At 36.4% G+C, this 7,162-nt stretch overlaps 1 long non-coding RNA gene across 1 annotated transcript; it reads left to right on the forward strand.

The window, feature by feature from the left end:
* The first annotated feature begins 504 nt into the window (after positions 1 to 504).
* Positions 505 to 1,681, forward strand: LOC140682540 (uncharacterized). Its single transcript, XR_012054377.1, has 3 exons — positions 505 to 657; positions 825 to 959; positions 1,587 to 1,681. It is a non-coding gene; the product is annotated as an uncharacterized lncRNA (long non-coding RNA).
* Positions 1,682 to 7,162: the final 5,481 nt, after the last annotated feature.

Raw genomic sequence — 7,162 nt, forward strand, 5'->3', positions numbered from 1 at the left:
GGCTTGTTACTCTGTGCCTGATGCATCCCAGGACAGCCATCCCAGCCCTCCTGGCTTCCAGGGCACTACTGGCTCACGTTCAACTTGCCATGGACCAGGACCCCTAGGTCCCTTTCCATGACACTGCTTTCCAGCACCTCATTCCCCACTCTGTCTGTAGATCCTGAGTTGCCCCATCCCAGGTTGAGTGCAGAATCTGTCACTTTTCCCTTGTTTAACTTCATATGGTTGGTGATTGCCCAGCCCTCTGATTTATCAAGGTCTCTGCAGGGCCTCTCTGCCTTTGAGGGAGTGAAAAGCTACTCCCAGTTTAGTATCATCAGCAGAATTAAGTAATATCCCTTCAAGTCCTGTATCCAAGTCATTCATAAAGTTGTTGAAGATCGCAGGGCCTAAAGTGGAGCCCTGTGAAACCCCATTAGTGACAGTCCCCAATATGATGTCACCCCATTCACTATAACCCCTTGTGCCCAACCTGTGAGCCAGTTGCCAGCCAGTGAACCATCATGCACACATTGCATGATGTGTTTACCCAGCTCTGTGCTGAACATTTTGTCCAGAATAATTTTGTGAGAGACAGTATCAAAAGCTTTACTGAAAATCAAGATCACATCAACTGACTTCCCTTGATCAACAGAGTGTCCTAAAGGAAATCAGGTTTGAGAAGCAGGATGTTCCACTAATAAGGCCATGGTGACTGTGACCAATGATGCATCTCCACTGCAGTGGAAGTTCGAGACTCCAGAGACTGCAGCCTTTTATGAGAACAATTTATATCACTCATTCTCAAGAATGGTGCTCAGATTGTCCACTTCCTCCCACAGTTCCTTCACCAGCAGATGCAGCTCATTGACAGCAACACATCTTCTGCAAAAGGAATGAGTCTCAGCCCTGGTCTCGTGGAGAGGCATCAGGGAGTCCTGTCAACCTGAGTCCTGAAGAGCTACATCTGCCATCAGGTGTGTGTGGCTGGAGGTCTCTGACATGGCTTACTGCAGTGACTCCATGCAACTACATGCAGCCACAATAGAAAATTACTTACTGAAGATGTAATAACTGCATTTCTTCTACACCATTCACATCACAACAATCACAGATACTTATAACACCTCAATTTTTTTTAACGGTGGACATTTACCTTTCACCTTTCCATACCAAACTTTCTAATTAATAATATATGCTATTTTTGCAAGAGATTATTAATATTATTTGGGAAAAAATGCAGAAAATAAATGCTATTATTATTGGATCAGCAAGATCACAGAAAAGTACTGCATTTTTACATGTGTTTAAGTACTGGAAATAAAATGTTAAATGCACTTACATGCCAATAAATTTCTCTATTTAACTTAAGAATTTTAAAGGAAAATGTCCTTGCAGGATCAAATATCACCAACATTTCCATTGCTTACTACTATAAAATTAATTTGGTAGTCTAATTCAGCAATAGTACAGGATAGGAGCTGATGAATTAAGTAATTGAATGGAACTTTCCTTCTTGCAGGAGGTCAGAATTTTTCAAATATTCCTTGCTTCCTAACTCATGTCTTCTAAAATCTTTCCTACTCTGTGTCTCTCTCTGACAGGAAGGAAGAAGAGTGACAGAAGAGTTAATCCATTCATGAGTCATATGTGACAGACAAGAATCAAATCCAAGAATAAATTATAATAATTACATAAACTCTGCATCCTTAAAAGCCAAGACAATTAACATGCAAAATGTGGTAACCTCCTGCCAAGACAATTAACATGCAAAATCATAGTCATTAAGGCCAGCACCAAGGGCAGATGTTATTGGAGAGAGGGATTTTTGCTTGCAATGTAAAAATATGAAGGTGAAACAAGAAAATGGAAAGTTGGTTTTTTTTTCAGCACAGACTAGCAGGGTAAGTACAAGCAAAGGGAGAGGCATAATGGGTAAGACTTAGGCCTTGTTTGAACAGAACAGGTTGCTGATGTTTAAAAATGAGCTGGCTAACCCAAAGGTATTACAAGATTTGAGTCAAAGGAGGGAAAAATAGTATTCCAGGTATTTGAAAGCAAGATTATTTCTCTGACTGATTGGCTAGACAAAAGTGTCAAAGAGATGAAAAGCAGTCTAAAATCACATGATGATGTAGCAAGTCTGATATTTTCTGGTTTAAATTTCTCTAAGTGGTGCGCATGGTATAATATGCAAATTTTCTCTTATTTGCATCTGATTAAATCTATTAATAAATCCTGGTTTTAGTTATACCACTTAAATAATTGGATTTCTCAAGGAATGTTACACAGACCGTTCCAAAGGGATGAAAAAATGTTTAAGATTTAGGATGGTATCATGAAGGGAAAGCATCTGTAACTGTGTGGCATTCTCAGAAGGAATTCAGAAGTTATCTCCTGGAAGGAAAGTTTAGGACAAATGATAAATGCTGTATTTTCCTGTCCAGTTTTTCTAAGCTTATCCGGTTAAAAGGACAAGTCACTGGCTGTCATTGATACCAGAGGGTTTCCCCACCCACTTTGTTTTAAAATATTTTTTTCCCTTGCCTACTTTGATAAGTGTGAAACAAAGATGGAAAATTAACAAACGCATGCAGCATGGCCAAAACTGGGAAATGAGATAAGACAAAGGAACAGGAAAAAAAAAATCCCAAAAATGGCCAAGAGTTATGAAAAATGGGACATGGAGGGCAAGACAGGATGCAATGCTGAGTATGGCGTAACTGAAATATGACATGATGTTGCAACGTTTGTATGATCATACAATCCACTATTCTATTAAATTTAGTTGTTTTCTATCTTACATGATTCTCTGAAGTAAAATTTTCTTGTTGTGGCAACAGAGTGTTCCGTACCCTGAAGAAAAGCACACACTATCCATGATCACTGACCTGTCAAGTCTGTACTTCACAGCTCTGCACTGATAGGAGACCATGTCCTTTTTCAGTGTTCATCTAACTATTCCCCTGCCTGCAGAGCTCCTTAAGTGTACATAACATACAGTTTCTTTTATAATTATCCATATAGAGCAGAATAGCCCTTTTCCCATTAATTCTCACCTCAAATAATGCAAATCTTATCTTTGCTTCAATGGGACAGCTATCTATTTTTTGCTCATTCTATTATTGCTATTGATTTTCAGGTTGCCCCTTGAAGAAATAAACCAAAGTGAGCATGTATTGCATGAGCTTCTAAACGCCTGTGTCTGCCTTGAAATTAAGCTTGACAAAGAAAAACCCACTCTGTATGACCTCTGTCTCACCCATGGAACACAAGAAACTCTCACCAGCATGCCTGATTTGTCATAAGCACACATATTTCAAGTATGGTGGAACCTGTTTACATCTGTACCTGGCATTCTTCATTCTGTTCATTGTCACTCAAATTATCATGGGTGCTTCTTCAAGCTGTTGGAGTAATTGACCAGAGTAAAATACAATCTTCTCCAAAATTCTGTAATATTGAAAAAAATTTGGTGCTCCAATTAATCTATGGACTATTTTTATATAGTTTTGGGGGACTAGTATTGATCTTTTTTCAAGTGCTTCACAACCTGTCTTCTGTGATTTTCACAAGCAGAAGTTAAATTGTCTGCTTCTAAAATAGATTTCCTTGTTGTTTTCTGGATGTTATTCTGTTGCCTTATGCTGTCCTTTCTGTACTTCTGATTTTTATTCCAGTGCTTGAATGTCATCAACAAGCTGTTTTCCCCCCTTTTTTCAAAATCATTAACAAAGAAACTAAGAAAGATTTAATCTAAGGTGAGACATTTCTTCCTAATTGAATATTTTAATCTTTAACATTGAATTTCATTTATGATCTTCTACACAGCTATTAATCAAAATAATGTGCTTCTATGTATCAAAAGTGTTTTGAATTAATTTTTCAGGTAATTTTTCACTTCATCAAGAGATTTACTAAAGTGTTTCACATGTTTCACTTTATTTCATTTAGTGATTCTGTAATTCTATTTTTAAAAAATGAAGTTATAGGAGCAAAATATTATCTATTTCCTTTATAGATGTAAAATTCTTTTTAATATAGCAAAACTGCTGCATAGCAAAACTAGTTGTGCTTGCATTCAGCAGGAAGTGAGGCTGGCCCATTGACAGAGGAAAAAATATAAGGAAAAAAGGGAAAAAATAAGATGCAGAAAGGAAAAAAGAAGCATGCCAAAGTGAATAAGAACTATGTTTTCAACTATGGCAAAAGAGTATCTATACTAATACTTACTTCTGACAGTAGTCAAAAAGAGTAAAAAGTTCAATAAGATATACCAAATACATCCCCGTTCCTCTACATTCTCCTTCTCTACATTCTCCTTCATGCCGGAGTGAATTTATAGTTCAGTGAGTTCCCATATCAGAGTTTGACAGACATTATTTTTATGAATTTAACAGACTTCTTCAGCATTAAATGTTGCAGTAAACTGGTTTGGTATTGTGCAAGTACCAGTACAGGATATTGCTTGTGACAATATTTGTTCCAGAACTTGATCCCTTAATTTCTATTTCTGCATTTCATATTGTAAGAAGCACTGAACAGAACTTTCACTTATGACCTTTTTTATGTAATTTATGGTTTATACACATGTACCATAACTCCCCTAAGTAATCAATTGTGTTTTTTTACCAGGTTGTAAACTCACCTATTTTTTGTTGTAAGAAATTTATTCCATACCTCTAGTCACCTCCACCTCATGCAATTCTTTTTCAGATTAAATTGGCAACTGCACATACAACTGAAAGCACAAGGACAGCATGGGTTTAAATAGTCCTTAGAGGGATGTTTCCTATTTAATTCTTTGTGTGCTTCCTAAAATTAATTTTGGTTCTCTGATGGCTGTGGCCATTCAGCTCATGTTTTTGCAATCTGCAGATTGATATATTTATCTGCAAAAAAACCCAAGATATCTGGAGTAATAAGAGTTCATCTGAAAAGCTATCATTTTGTCACTTAGTGGAGGTTATTTTTCCACTTTCATGTGTGGGTCATTTGCATCTATAAACAGTGAACTTATCTTTCATTTGGTTTTCACAGAGATCCGTTACTGTCTTTACCATAAAACAGACGCTCTTTCAGCTTCTCTGCTGTGGATGCAAGTTCAAAGAATTCATTTAACTTTTCTTCTGCAGCATTAATTTTTTTGGTAAGTGTGGAAGGTAAAGCAAAGATGTACATGACTAACACAGAAAGAAAGAAAACAGTAAAATGAGAAAGGAATTGAAAACTGAGGAAATGGAATCTATAAAATCTGAAATTGCCTGGACTACTTGAATGACAATCACACTGATTTCTATATCAAGATATAAACCCCACAGTCTCCAGTTAGCTGAGATCTCCTGCCCTAGAAAAAAGCAGTGGAAGTCTAACGTCCATTTGGATTTCTGGGTCCTGAATTAATAAGATATTTGGCTTATGGATGTCAGTTGCAAAAATAATCCATTTCCAAAGTGCTACACCTTTCTTGCTTTCTGGATAAAGATCTACTTTCTGAGGTGTGACTTTTTTTTTTCCTATCTGTATGGTGAGAGAATGCCTGGAGGTGGAGAGCTTCTCATGCAGATGGAGATGAGTGTGTTGAGTCACCGTCCTTTCATGTGCGACAGACTTTCTGCAAAAAGTTAGAGAATGTTTCAGTCTCCCTTCTGTACCCCAAGTACAGAATTAAAATATCTCTCCATCTTATTAAAGTGCTTCTGATGTAATTTCTAACTTTGAAATAAGTCTTTTAAAAGAGCTGAATTTGATCAGTTTAAATGCATTTTACATGGAATTAGTTATGGTGTTGCGCCTCTTTTTCATTGTTTCATTAGTGTTTAAACTAGATATATGAAGTTCCATCTAAATATAGCATCATTTTGTTCTGAATATGTCTTTTTAGAATGTTCACTTGGCATTTGCTAGATAAGCCCTCTAAATAATCTAACTCTAGGCAAATTTTTGCTAAAAGGTCATTTTTTAATGTTGAAAAAATCACCAAGATTTTTTTCTGAAATTAACTTTTGCCTTCTCAGAATTTTTGTATAATGCCCCAGATCTACTTTATACCTCTTGGACCCTTCTCTGCTAGGGGTATTTGTTTGCTAGATATTATATTTATGTGTAAACATAAACTGGGGGGTGGTAGCAAGGGGATGTTTATAGTTGCAACTATCAGGTTTGAGTGACAGAGACAACTCCAGTGTGGCAGAGAGTACCTTGCTTCTGAGGCACTAGTGATGCACAGGAATGTTTGCACACATTCAAGGGACACAAAAACGTGCAGTCAGTGACCCACATCCATTCATTTATTTCCTACATACTCAACTCTGACTTCTTTCATTTGCACAGAGACAACAAGACTATTCCCTGATAAACATACAGCTAATCCTCTGTACCATTATCAGACAGATTACTTGATTACTACTGTATGCCTTCTCTTTTCCTATCCATATCCTCTCAATGATTATTCTGTGGCTTTTTCCCTTTATTGAAGGTCCTACTTCTAGAGCTAACATCTTGTTAAGTCAACATTGTCACAGATCTTATTCCTTACTTATATCCTCAGTTCAGCTATCACATTTTCTCTTTCCTGTTTCTTCCAGTTTCCTTCCTTTTTGCTGCCTTGCTTCACGTAACTATTTCCTTACTGAGAGTTATTTAACTATTAGTGGAAAATTTCAATGGAGTCTATGTCTTCTTAAGTGATGCTAGGGTCAAAATTTCAAGGAAGACTGTGCAACTGAAGAAGTTATTTCACAGCAAGGACTCAGTCATATTTATCATAGCAGAAGCATTTGTGTTTGGGGTTCTTTCTTTATTAAAATATGATTTTTATATATGTCTTTGCAGATATAATTTAAGCGACAAATTCTTGGTGATAGCTTTGATGGATATTATAAAAAATCCTCAGATAAATGTAGTATAGAGGACATTAGAATCCTATAACAGGACAGATCCCTCTTTCATAGTGTCTTTTAAATAAATAATCAACTGGCAAAAAAACTGACAGGAAACATTAAAAAAATAGACATTATATTGGAAGAAGATAATTTTTTTTAATCTATATTAAATAAATAAACCCAAGTCAACCAGCCTTTATCTTGCACCATCCCTGTATATTCTGATTCTCTTCACTATTTCCCTTTTTTCCCACCAGATAATGGAGAGGTACTACTGTTGTCATTTGAAATACATA

This window comes from Taeniopygia guttata, chromosome 2 (genome assembly GCF_048771995.1).
Source record: "Taeniopygia guttata chromosome 2, bTaeGut7.mat, whole genome shotgun sequence".
NCBI lineage: Eukaryota > Metazoa > Chordata > Aves > Passeriformes > Estrildidae > Taeniopygia > Taeniopygia guttata.